Source organism: Daucus carota, chromosome 8, assembly GCF_001625215.2.
Source record: "Daucus carota subsp. sativus chromosome 8, DH1 v3.0, whole genome shotgun sequence".
Classification (NCBI taxonomy): Eukaryota; Viridiplantae; Streptophyta; class Magnoliopsida; order Apiales; family Apiaceae; genus Daucus; species Daucus carota.
In genome coordinates, this window is record NC_030388.2 from 9742425 (window position 1) to 9755114 (window position 12690).

Consider the following 12690-nt stretch of genomic DNA (forward strand, 5'->3'; position numbering starts at 1 on the left):
GTGGCGCGCCCTAAGGGGCCTGGTTCTACGGAACAATGCTTTAACAACATATATTGTAAGAAGACTTTTCATATGGGAGAGTGTACTGTCGTAAAGACAATCCCTCCGGGGGATACTGAAGACAACCCCTCCAAGGAATACGAAGACTTACCCTTCCGAGGGATATGAAGACTAGTTACCGGGCTCATCCGGCAATTATCGGGCTCATCCGGCAGTACCTGGGCTCATCCGGCATGATCTACAATCGTCAATCCTGTTATCTGTCGAGTTAACCCTCATCGGGGGATTGAGGTGATCGTATTTCTCCAAGGGCGCGCCCTTACACCTCAAGGGTGGTCACGGCTTTACCGAACGACTCATCCATGATATGAAAACTAGCGGTTAGGGTTATCTCTGATGTTTAGGGATAATGTTGTATCCGTGATGAACTTCGACTAGGAGTCAGGTAGTTGGCCTTAAGACTAGTCCTGACTGAAGTAGGGCTCTCCTTAGAAGATTAACTGATAAGTCACGCCATTTGGCTATGACTTATCTCTAGAAGGCCTAGTTCTAACAGAATTAGGTATCCTTAGAACTACGTATGGCTGGATCCCTTATAAATAAGGGTACGTAGGCACATTAGAGGGGACGCGAGTTGAAAACACATGGAACCAACTCGACACCCTAATCTCAGCCAAGCCCCAAACATAAAACCACCGCACTCCGGCAGCCAAAACCACCGTCATAGATGTTGATTCCGGCCATGAACCTCATCTTTGTGGATTACCAAATTCCTCTATCAACAAATTGGTGCTAGAAGGAGGGTTATTCAAGATCTTCATCTTCAGAGGAAGAAATGTCACGCGGCGGAGATTCGTACATAGAGGTGGAGCGTTTTCCGGCAGGGCGATGGTTAGAAAACAGGAGAAGATGAGACCTTCATCTACCCTTCCAGAAAAGGATGACATCTCCATTGGGAGTTCGAAGGAGGATGATCATCAACTAAATTATCGGGGTAACCTAATCTGCGAGCAGGTTTTTCTAGAGTGTGAAGTCATCGAAGGATGTGATTTTCGGAAACCTGACACGTTCGAAGGGCTCGCCTCCCCCTGACAGGGCGCGCCTCTAGGTTAAACTCCATTCTAAACCTCCTCGTTACTTCATTCTCTAAAAGTATGGCATATATAAAACTACAAGTAATGCGGTGTTCGGCTACTACCATAAGGGATGCATCCCTTGACACTTTCGAAGAAGGCGAGCCTCCCGATGAAGGTATTGGTTTTGATATTAAAGGTATTGGTTTTGATATTGAAGATGGTAGATAGGTATGATAGAGGGGTTTGAGGAATGATTTTATTTCTCATATTTTTATCTCTTTAAATAATTAATTTTAGATGTTTAATATGAAATAAAATTAATGATCCACAAATTTATGATGGTAAAATTTTATTAATGATTTTAATAATTTTAATTTAACAACTTAAGTTTTTAAAGTTGAATATATTGATTCTAACACTCAACCAAACACATGACGTCACATAGAAAGAGAGGTATCTTCGGCTCCATTTCGGCGCGCGAGCGCCAGACTCGTGTTGGGCCTGTTCCTCAGACGTTCCTGCAAAGGCGGTGGTATTTGTAGAGCCAGGATCACCAAAAGGACCTGGTAATCCCCCTCCGCCCCCAGTACCAGACATTCCTTCACCCAATGACGGACAGAATTGAGCTGCCGCTTGCAGCAGCTCATTCATATGAAGGAAGGTGATATCTCAAACGTATAACATCTTAACCCGATTCCTTATTCCAACCACATACCACTCCGTAAATCAAACTGTTATAGCCAAATTTGGCTATGCCCCTTTTGGGCCCGGCACATACTTAGCTGGGCTACGAAGGCACACCCTCCTCGTCATAAGGAATGGCGCGACTCTTGAAGGTTTTGATGGAAGGGCGCAACCTTCCATAACGTGCTTGATCTACCCATGTTGTGCGATCTGTGTATCCTCAAAGAGTGCAATCATTGAAGAAGGCGCGCCCTCCATAGGTACGACCCTTGATAAATGAAGGAAGGTCGGAAGAATGAACTCCTCGTCTGAGACAGTGCGCGCCCTTAGGGGTCCGACTTGTATAATTCCATGTCTAAGACATGTGGCGCGCCCTAAGGGGCCTGGTTCTACAGAACAATGCTTTAACAACACATATTGTAAGAAGGCTTTTCATATGGGAGAGTGTACTGTGGTAAAGACAATCCCTCCGGGGGATACTGAAGACAACCCCTCCAAGGAATACGAAGACTTACCCTTCCGAGGGATATGAAGACTAGTTACCGGGCTCATCCGGCACTTATCGGGCTCATCCGGCAGTACCTGGGCTCATCCGGCATGATCTACAATCATCAATCCTGTTATCTGTCGAGTTAACCTCATCGGGGGATTGAGGTGATCGTATTTCTCCAAGGGCGCGCCCTTACACCTCAAGGGTGGTCACGGCTCTACCGAACGACTCATCCATGATATGAAAACTAGCGGTTAGGATTATCTCTGATGTTTAGGGATAATGTTGTATCCGTGATGAACTTCGACTAGGAGTCAGGTAGTTGGCCTTAAGACTAGTCCTGACTGAAGTAGGGCTCTCCTTAGCAGATTAACTGATAAGTCACGCCATTTGGCTATGACTTATCTCTAGAAGGCCTAGTTCTTACAGAATTAGGTATCCTTAGAACTACGTATGGCTGGATCCCTTATAAATAAGGGTACGTAGGCACATTAGAGGGGACGCGAGTTGAAAACACATGGAACCAACTCGACACCCTAATCTCAGCCAAGCCCCAAACATAAAACCACCGCACTCCGACAGCCAAAACCACCGTCATAGATGTTGATTCCGGCCATGAACCTCATCTTTGATTCTTTGTTGATTACCAAATTCCTCTATCAACAAATTGGTGCTAGAAGGAGGGTTATTCAAGATCTTCATCTTCAGAGGAAGAAATGTCACGCGGCGGAGATTCGTACATAGAGGTGGAGCGTTTTCCGGCAGGGCGATGGTTAGAAAACAGGAGAAGATGAGACCTTCATCTACCCTTCCAGAAAAGGATGACATCTCCATTGGGAGTTCGAAGGAGGATGATCATCAACTAAATTATCGGGGTAACCTAATCTGCGAGCAGGTTTTTCTAGAGTGTGAAGTCATCGAAGGATGTGATTTTCGGAAACCTGACACGTTCGAAGGGCTCGCCTCCCCCTGACAGGGCGCGCCTCTAGGTTAAACTCCATTCTAAACCTCCTCGTTACTTCATTCTCTAAAAGTATGACATATATAAAACTACAAGTAATGCGGTGTTCGGCTACTACCATAAGGGATGCATCCCTTGACACTTTCGAAGAAGGCGAGCCTCCCGATGAAGGTATTGGTTTTGATATTAAAGGTATTGGTTTTGATATTGAAGATGGTAGATAGGTATGATAGAGGGGTTTGAGGAATGATTTTATTTCTCATATTTTTATCTCTTTAAATAATTAATTTTAGATGTTTAATATGAAATAAAATTAATGATCCACAAATTTATGATGGTAAAATTTTATTAATGATTTTAATAATTTTAATTTAACAACTTAAGTTTTTAAAGTTGAATATATTGATTCTAACACTCAACCAAACACATGACGTCACATAGAAAGAGAGGTATCTTCGGCTCCATTTCGGCGCGCGAGCGCCAGACTCGTGTTGGGCCTGTTCCTCAGACGTTCCTGCAAAGGCGGTGGTATTTGTAGAGCCAGGATCACCAAAAGGACCTGGTAATCCCCCTCCGCCCCCAGTACCAGACATTCCTTCACCCAATGACGGACAGAATTGAGCTGCCGCTTGCAGCAGCTCATTCATATGAAGGAAGGTGATATCTCAAACGTATAACATCTTAACCCGATTCCTTATTCCAACCACATACCACTCCGTAAATCAAACTGTTATAGCCAAATTTGGCTATGCCCCTTTTGGGCCCGGCACATACTTAGCTGGGCTACGAAGGCACACCCTCCTCGTCATAAGGAATGGCGCGACTCTTGAAGGTTTTGATGGAAGGGCGCAACCTTCCATAACGTGCTTGATCTACCCATGTTTTGCGATCTGTGTATCCTCAAAGAGTGCAATCATTGAAGAAGGCGCGCCCTCCATAGGTACGACCCTTGATAAATGAAGGAAGGTCGGAAGAATGAACTCCTCGTCTGAGACAGTGCGCGCCCTTAGGGGTCCGGCTTGTATAATTCCATGTCTAAGACATGTGGCGCGCCCTAAGGGGCCTGGTTCTACAGAACAATGCTTTAACAACACATATTGTAAGAAGGCTTTTCATATGGGAGAGTGTACTGTGGTAAAGACAATCCCTCCGGGGGATACTGAAGACAACCCCTCCAAGGAATACGAAGACTTACCCTTCCGAGGGATATGAAGACTAGTTACCGGGCTCATCCGGCACTTATCGGGCTCATCCGGCAGTACCTGGGCTCATCCGGCATGATCTACAATCATCAATCCTGTTATCTGTCGAGTTAACCTCATCGGGGGATTGAGGTGATCGTATTTCTCCAAGGGCGCGCCCTTACACCTCAAGGGTGGTCACGGCTCTACCGAACGACTCATCCATGATATGAAAACTAGCGGTTAGGATTATCTCTGATGTTTAGGGATAATGTTGTATCCGTGATGAACTTCGACTAGGAGTCAGGTAGTTGGCCTTAAGACTAGTCCTGACTGAAGTAGGGCTCTCCTTAGCAGATTAACTGATAAGTCACGCCATTTGGCTATGACTTATCTCTAGAAGGCCTAGTTCTTACAGAATTAGGTATCCTTAGAACTACGTATGGCTGGATCCCTTATAAATAAGGGTACGTAGGCACATTAGAGGGGACGCGAGTTGAAAACACATGGAACCAACTCGACACCTTAATCTCAGCCAAGCCCCAAACATAAAACCACCGCACTCCGGCAGCCAAAACCACCGTCATAGATGTTGATTCCGGCCATGAACCTCATCTTTGTTGATTACCAAATTCCTCTATCAACAAATTGGTGCTAGAAGGAGGGTTATTCAAGATCTTCATCTTCAGAGGAAGAAATGTCACGCGGCGGAGATTCGTACATAGAGGTGGAGCGTTTTCCGGCAGGGCGATGGTTAGAAAACAGGAGAAGATGAGACCTTCATCTACCCTTCCAGAAAAGGATGACATCTCCATTGGGAGTTCGAAGGAGGATGATCATCAACTAAATTATCGGGGTAACCTAATCTGCGAGCAGGTTTTTCTAGAGTGTGAAGTCATCGAAGGATGTGATTTTCGGAAACCTGACACGTTCGAAGGGCTCGCCTCCCCCTGACAGGGCGCGCCTCTAGGTTAAACTCCATTCTAAACCTCCTCGTTACTTCATTCTCTAAAAGTATGGCATATATAAAACTACAAGTAATGCGGTGTTCGGCTACTACCATAAGGGATGCATCCCTTGACACTTTCGAAGAAGGCGAGCCTCCCGATGAAGGTATTGGTTTTGATATTAAAGGTATTGGTTTTGATATTGAAGATGGTAGATAGGTATGATAGAGGGGTTTGAGGAATGATTTTATTTCTCATATTTTTATCTCTTTAAATAATTAATTTTAGATGTTTAATATGAAATAAAATTAATGATCCACAAATTTATGATGGTAAAATTTTATTAATGATTTTAATAATTTTAATTTAACAACTTAAGTTTTTAAAGTTGAATATATTGATTCTAACACTCAACCAAACACATGACGTCACATAGAAAGAGAGGTATCTTCGGCTCCATTTCGGCGCGCGAGCGCCAGACTCGTGTTGGGCCTGTTCCTCAGACGTTCCTGCAAAGGCGGTGGTATTTGTAGAGCCAGGATCACCAAAAGGACCTGGTAATCCCCCTCCGCCCCCAGTACCAGACATTCCTTCACCCAATGACGGACAGAATTGAGCTGCCGCTTGCAGCAGCTCATTCATATGAAGGAAGGTGATATCTCAAACGTATAACATCTTAACCCGATTCCTTATTCCAACCACATACCACTCCGTAAATCAAACTGTTATAGCCAAATTTGGCTATGCCCCTTTTGGGCCCGGCACATACTTAGCTGGGCTACGAAGGCACACCCTCCTCGTCATAAGGAATGGCGCGACTCTTGAAGGTTTTGATGGAAGGGCGCAACCTTCCATAACGTGCTTGATCTACCCATGTTGTGCGATCTGTGTATCCTCAAAGAGTGCAATCATTGAAGAAGGCGCGCCCTCCATAGGTACGACCCTTGATAAATGAAGGAAGGTTGGAAGAATGAACTCCTCGTCTGAGACAGTGCGCGCCCTTAGGGGTCCGACTTGTATAATTCCATGTCTAAGACATGTGGCGCGCCCTAAGGGGCCTGGTTCTACAGAACAATGCTTTAACAACACATATTGTAAGAAGGCTTTTCATATGGGAGAGTGTACTGTTGTAAAGACAATCCCTCCGGGGGATACTGAAGACAACCCCTCCAAGGAATACGAAGACTTACCCTTCCGAGGGATATGAAGACTAGTTACCGGGCTCATCCGGCACTTATCGGGCTCATCCGGCAGTACCTGGGCTCATCCGGCATGATCTACAATCATCAATCCTGTTATCTGTCGAGTTAACCTCATCGGGGGATTGAGGTGATCGTATTTCTCCAAGGGCGCGCCCTTACACCTCAAGGGTGGTCACGGCTCTACCGAACGACTCATCCATGATATGAAAACTAGCGGTTAGGATTATCTCTGATGTTTAGGGATAATGTTGTATCCGTGATGAACTTCGACTAGGAGTCAGGTAGTTGGCCTTAAGACTAGTCCTGACTGAAGTAGGGCTCTCCTTAGAAGATTAACTGATAAGTCACGCCATTTGGCTATGACTTATCTCTAGAAGGCCTAGTTCTTACAAAATTAGGTATCCTTAGAACTACGTATGGCTGGATCCCTTATAAATAAGGGTACGTAGGCATATTAGGGGGGACGCGAGTTGAAAACACATGGAACCAACTCGACACCCTAATCTTAGCCAAGCCCCAAACATAAAACCACCGCACTCCGGCAGCCAAAACCACCGTCATAGATGTTGATTCCGGCCATGAACCTCATCTTTGTTGATTACCAAATTCCTCTATCAACAAATTGGTGCTAGAAGGAGGGTTATTCAAGATCTTCATCTTCAGAGGAAGAAATGTCACGCGGCGGAGATTCGTACATAGAGGTGGAGCGTTTTCCGGCAGGGCGATGGTTAGAAAACAGGAGAAGATGAGACCTTCATCTACCCTTCCAGAAAAGGATGACATCTCCATTGGGAGTTCGAAGGAGGATGATCATCAACTAAATTATCGGGGTAACCTAATCTGCGAGCAGGTTTTTCTAGAGTGTGAAGTCATCGAAGGATGTGATTTTCGGAAACCTGACACGTTCGAAGGGCTCGCCTCCCCCTGACAGGGCGCGCCTCTAGGTTAAACTCCATTCTAAACCTCCTCGTTACTTCATTCTCTAAAAGTATGGCATATATAAAACTACAAGTAATGCGGTGTTCGGCTACTACCATAAGGGATGCATCCCTTGACACTTTCGAAGAAGGCGAGCCTCCCCATGAAGGTATTGGTTTTGATATTAAAGGTATTGGTTTTGATATTGAAGATGGTAGATAGGTATGATAGAGGGGTTTGAGGAATGATTTTATTTCTCATATTTTTATCTCTTTAAATAATTAATTTTAGATGTTTAATATGAAATAAAATTAATGATCCACAAATTTATGATGGTAAAATTTTATTAATGATTTTAATAATTTTAATTTAACAACTTAAGTTTTTAAAGTTGAATATATTGATTCTAACACTCAACCAAACACATGACGTCACATAGAAAGAGAGGTATCTTCGGCTCCATTTCGGCGCGCGAGCGCCAGACTCGTGTTGGGCCTGTTCCTCAGACGTTCCTGCAAAGGCGGTGGTATTTGTAGAGCCAGGATCACCAAAAGGACCTGGTAATCCCCCTCCGCCCCCAGTACCAGACATTCCTTCACCCAATGACGGACAGAATTGAGCTGCCGCTTGCAGCAGCTCATTCATATGAAGGAAGGTGATATCTCAAACGTATAACATCTTAACCCGATTCCTTATTCCAACCACATACCACTCCGTATATCAAACTGCTATAGCCAAATTTGGCTAGGCCCCTTTTGGGCCCGACACATACTTAGCTGGGCTACGAAGGCACACCCTCCTTGTCATAAGGAATGGCGCGACTCTTGAAGGTTTTGATGGAAGGGCGCAACCTTCCATAACGTGCTTGATCTACCCATGTTGTGCGATCTGTATATCCTCAAAGAGTGCAATCATTGAAGAAGGCGCGCCCTCCATAGGTACGACCCTTGATAAATGAAGGAAGGTCGGAAGAATGAACTCCTCGTCTGAGACAGTGCGCGCCCTTAGGGGTCCGACTTGTATAATTCCATGTCTAAGACATGTGGCGCGCCCTAAGGGGCCTGGTTCTACAGAACAATGCTTTAACAACACATATTATAAGAAGGCTTTTCATATGGGAGAGTGTACTGTTGTAAAGACAATCCCTCCGGGGGATACTGAAGACAACCCCTCCAAGGAATACGAAGACTTACCCTTCCGAGGGATATGAAGACTAGTTACCGGGCTCATCCGGCACTTATCGGGCTCATCCGGCAGTACCTGGGCTCATCCGGCATGATCTACAATCATCAATCCTGTTATCTGTCGAGTTAACCTCATCGGGGGATTGAGGTGATCGTATTTCTCCAAGGGCGCGCCCTTACACCTCAAGGGTGGTCACGGCTCTACCGAACGACTCATCCATGATATGAAAACTAGCGGTTAGGATTATCTCTGATGTTTAGGAATAATGTTGTATCCGTGATGAACTTCGACTAGGAGTCAGGTAGTTGGCCTTAAGACTAGTCCTGACTGAAGTAGGGCTCTCCTTAGAAGATTAACTGATAAGTCACGCCATTTGGCTATGACTTATCTCTAGAAGGCCTAGTTCTTACAAAATTAGGTATCCTTAGAACTACGTATGGCTGGATCCCTTATAAATAAGGGTACGTAGGCATATTAGGGGGGACGCGAGTTGAAAACACATGGAACCAACTCGACACCCTAATCTTAGCCAAGCCCCAAACATAAAACCACCGCACTCCGGCAGCCAAAACCACCGTCATAGATGTTGATTCCGGCCATGAACCTCATCTTTGTTGATTACCAAATTCCTCTATCAACAAATTGGTGCTAGAAGGAGGGTTATTCAAGATCTTCATCTTCAGAGGAAGAAATGTCACGCGGCGGAGATTCGTACATAGAGGTGGAGCGTTTTCCGGCAGGGCGATGGTTAGAAAACAGGAGAAGATGAGACCTTCATCTACCCTTCCAGAAAAGGATGACATCTCCATTGGGAGTTCGAAGGAGGATGATCATCAACTAAATTATGGGGGTAACCTAATCTGCGAGCAGGTTTTTCTAGAGTGTGAAGTCATCGAAGGATGTGATTTTCGGAAACCTGACACGTTCGAAGGGCTCGCCTCCCCCTGACAAGGCGCGCCTCTAGGTTAAACTCCATTCTAAACCTCCTCGTTACTTCATTCTCTAAAAGTATGGCATATATAAAACTACAAGTAATGCGGTGTTTGGCTACTACCATAAGGGATGCATCCCTTGACACTTTCGAAGAAGGCGAGCCTCCCCATGATAGGGCGCGCCTATAGGTACGTTTTTTGCATAACTTTTACATATTATTACCAGCTAGTTTGTTGTGGTTTAAGCCTTTACCAGAAGGATTCGCATCTTTTGAAGCCTCAAAGATCTACTTAAGTGGCACACCCTCCACTGAGCAAATGATTCAAGGTTCGCGAGAGGCGCATTTTGAGGGCCTCAGCACATGTGATGATATGAAAGGGAAAGTTACAAGGGGTGAATTATTTTAATGGAACCAATCTTGAAAAGTTATAAAGGGTGTGCGCCTTCTCCAGACTGGGCGCGTTTTCAAATAATGTGGTGTACGACTACCTTTATGAGGAATGCACCTCTTCGCCGTAAGGAATAGTCTTGCCTTCCTCTAACAGGGCGCGCCCTCGGGTACGAAATATTATATTATGTATTCATGTGTCTAAATAAGCTCTTACAGAAAACCAAAATGATGAGCTCATCTCTCATGGAAGAAAGGGGCGAGCCATATTCAACTAGTATTCTTGAGATAGATGGTTGTCTCCCTATCGGTTCCCTCTCATGGGTGCGTCCCTCAATATTGTAAAAACACAAGGATTCGAAGGTTGCGCGCGTTCCTCTGATAGGGCGCGCCCTCATGTATGTTTGATGTAATAATTGCTTAATATAATTTTGCGTGAAGACAAACATACGCATGAAGGAGCTCAATAATTGCTTGAGGACGTGCCCATTGCTAGTGATATGCAGGTTCTCTAAGGTTTTAGAGGAACACTATGACCGAGTATCATGAATTATTATTTAAGCAACATGCCCTACTAAGAGGCGCACAATCAGATCCATTATGCTTTTAGGGACAAGCCTCCCGGCCTTTCAGGGTGCATGCCTCGGCTCAACCAATTGGGCGCGGCACAATATTTTTTAAATCCTAATTTAAAAATTAATCGGCAAACACATTATCATGTATTAATATAAAAAAATATTATAAAAGCTAAATAATTTTAAATTAAATATTGATTCATTAATATTAAAAAAATAATAAAATAATTTTAAAAATTAAATTATAAGTATTATAAATAAGCGAGCGGCCGCTTGCACAAATTTTTTTGCAAGTGGTTACTTGTAAAATAAAACAAAATTTGTGATCATAAACTAAGAGCCCGTTTGACTGCGCTTATAGCTTATAACTTAACATGAATAATGACTTAACATGACTTATGTGATAAGTTGAGAACTTAAAATATATGTTTGGGTAAATTTATTATATTACTCCCTCTGTTTTTTTTGTATGACCTTTAAGGTTTTTCATCAGAATTAAGGAGTGTCGTCATTATTATGGTCTATTATTCTTTACTTTTCATTTTTTGCCGTTGCCCCTGTACACATTCTCTCTTTGTTACCGGTGTACAACTAATATTCCCGGTATATAATCGTTATGATTAGAGTAACTTCATGTCACTTTTCAGAAATATAACCTCTCATATTCATCTTATATTTTCTACAACATTCATTTTTTTTATTTCTTATAATTTTAATTTTCCTCTAAAATTTTCAATCTCCTTCTTGTAAATTTAATTTCCTTCTAAAATTTTCAATCTCTCTTCAATGAAATTTCAAAGATTTTAATCTCCCTCCATTACTTTCCAGCATACACGGTCATATACAAGTACTTCTAGTTTATAAAGACACTTGGAAGATTAGAGAAATAGAAAAATCATTCAAAATTCATCAGTGCTAATTATAATATTGATTTAAATATGTCATTGGGAAGATTTCTTGTCGAGTGAAGAAGATATTCTAACAAACACCCTCGAGCCAGAAGGATCTGAATTTACAAGTCTTGATTTTTTTAGATTTTAATTGCTAATCCAACTTTGTTTTATTTGTTTTAGTTTTATTATGTTTATTGTTATTCTTTATTTTATGTTTAATTTTTTTCTTATTTTAAATGAACAATATTTTCCAACAGAAGGAGAGTTTTATTCAGATGAAGAGGTTAATTCAGATAAACAAACTTTTCAGTGATTCTCAAAGTGATTTAAACAGTCATAATGGTAAGTTATAATAGTAATATATTATATATATATATATATATATGTATATATATATATATGTATGTATATATATATATATATATATATATGGGGATGATCAAATACAAACCACACTTAACATAAAAACCTAAAAACTAGTTTCAAAATTAACAAATATCTTCTCAAACTTTTAAAAACTAACAATATACCCCCTAGTTTTGCCATGAATGTTCCAAAACTTACACTTTCTATCCCCGCCACATCAGCACTAAGGTCTACCTCACCCTGCCATGTCAGCACTGGCCCCACTACTGACGTGGCAGCTGTCACGTCAACAAGTGCTGACGTGGCACTGCCGCGTCATCTACCACATCAGCAAGTGCTGACGTGGCACCTGACGTGTCAGGAGGCCTGCCACGTGATCAGCAGGTCTGCTGCCACGTCAGCGTGGGTCCCCCAGAAAATTAAAAAAAATAAATAAAATAAAAATAAGATGGAGTCCTCATAGCAAAAATTGGAGTGAAATTGGTGGTTTTTAGGTTTGTATGATAACTTGATTTGTAGCGGAATAAACCCCTATATATAAACATATACACACACACACATTATTTCAATGCATGTTTTTATATGTATTTTTAAGTGTATAAAAACAATACAAGGTGTATAAATAACAAAGCCGCAAAATCACTCACATGTATATTCATGTGTGAATTGTGCATGTGAGTGATTTTGCGGCTTTGTTATTTATACACCTTGTATTGTTTTTATACACTTAAGAAATACATATAAAACCATGCATTGAAAAAGTGTAAGTGTGTGTATATATATATATATATATATATATATTTTTTATTATTATTATTATTTTTTATTAATCTATCCATTTTTAATTTGTTGTTTAAACTCTTAGGTCTGCTTATTTTGATGGTTAGTTTG